The following is a 1,972-nucleotide window of genomic DNA, read 5'->3' as shown; positions in this document are numbered from 1 at the left end:
TATTTTTAGTCCTTTTTAAATCTTGGGGCGTGTTGTGCCCGTTGCTTACCGCTTCAAACTTCCGACTCAAACAAATTCCATTCATCCTACATTCTGTGTATCAAACTTAAGGGCGTGTCTTGCGAAACAAGAACTTGTTATCCTCTTCGATGAACTTACTATCAACGATAAACTTCACTTCCTATGAGGACCGGTTGAAACTATAAATCGTGAAGCCAAACTTTAAACCAACGTAAACTCCCGACTGTCAAAGTTCGTTGAAATGCCCAAGGAAGTACCTTCACATATCCGTAGAATTTGTAACGCAAGGTTTCGAAGAAGAAACAACAACTACTACTTTCAACTAAATTTCGGGACGAAATTTCTTTTAAGGTGTAGGTAATGTAACATCCCGCGTTTTTCTGTTAAATTTATTTTTAACACTATCTTTTTTTTAAAATAATACCTTTCGTTATTTAAATTCGTAGTTTCCATTGACTAACGTTCATAATATTCCCGTTACATAATTATAACATCACTCATTTACTCTAGCGCTTTTGAAAATATTCGTTCGGTTAATTCACGCACCCGCTTTGAAACTTGAGGGACCGAAGTTGTCAAGTGGGCAAACTAGTTGACTAGGTCAACTAGTCAACCCACCTTTCTCATCCATTCATTTCATTCATCTCCCACCTCCTCTTTCTCTCTTCTCTACTTCCATTTTTGGAACTTAAACACCCAACTCACAAAATCATCATCTAAATCCGGATTAAGAGGCAAATACCAAAACAAATTACATATTCGTGATCCTCTCTTCATCCTCTACATTTTGGTACCAATTTCATCACATTTGGGTAACTTTTCTAAAACACTAGATTTCTCTAAATTAGTTTTATATACTTGAAATGGTGTTAGTTAGTGTCTATGGCTCAAGTATAACATGAATGTATGTTTTGTTTGCTCGATTTGTTGTTTTGGAGTAACTAGCATGAACTTGAAAATGGGTGTGCTTCATCTTTGATTTTGGATGAGTTAATGTTGTTAAATTGTTAAAGTTCATGTTTTAATTGTGTTATTACTAGTACCACTAGCTTCATTTTGATGCGTAGGTTGATTAAGAAAACTTCAAACACATGATTATTGATTTTTGTGAATTTTGGTTAGGGTTTGATAGACTTTAAAATGAACTTTTGATGCATTGAATGCTTGTTAATGTTGTTAGTAAGTATTTAGATGCAATGTATGTTTAATTACCTTCGAAACGGCATATCGTATGTGTAAATTGGATTCCCGAATCATAAAATACGTTTTACGAACTTGAAACTTTAATAACGAACCTTTAATGATCACTTGACGAGAATTCGGTTATATCAAATGATGTTTTCGATTAATGAAACGTGTTTAGTTGTATCCCTTGTCAAAAGAGCTTTCCAACGAGATAAGATACGTATTCTAAGTGTTTACGGTTTGTGATTTGTGCTAAATTGAGTTTTGGTTGAGACTTGAACAATTGAAACAGCCCAGGTACCAGGCCACGCCTAATGTCGCGGTGCGGCCCACCTCTGTCGCGGCGCGGCAATGGCCGTGTTTGGATTCTGATCAAACTTACACTTTTACGAAAAATGTTTGCTATGCTACGCACCTCCGATTTACATGTAACTTGTTCCAACATGCTTATATATGATTAAAAACCCCAGAAAAATAGTTCAAGACCCGACCCGAATGTGTTGACTTTTTCGTTGACTTTGACCAAAGTTTTACTTTTAGTCAAACTTAACCAAACACTTATGCAATCGTTCTAATATTATTTTATACTTGATTCTTATATGAAACTTGACAACGTGATTCACATGGTATATAATCGAGTCGTAACGAACCATAGGACTAATTGAACACATTTAGCCCGACCTTGTGTCGTAACCGATTAATTGATACAACTTACTTGTTTAGGTCAAGACTAAGCAACTTTCATGCACACGTTTACTTTGTGAAG

The sequence above is a fragment of the Rutidosis leptorrhynchoides genome, chromosome 6 (assembly GCF_046630445.1).
Source record: "Rutidosis leptorrhynchoides isolate AG116_Rl617_1_P2 chromosome 6, CSIRO_AGI_Rlap_v1, whole genome shotgun sequence".
In the NCBI taxonomy this organism is placed as follows: domain Eukaryota; kingdom Viridiplantae; phylum Streptophyta; class Magnoliopsida; order Asterales; family Asteraceae; genus Rutidosis; species Rutidosis leptorrhynchoides.
This window is presented reverse-complemented; position numbering follows the sequence as displayed.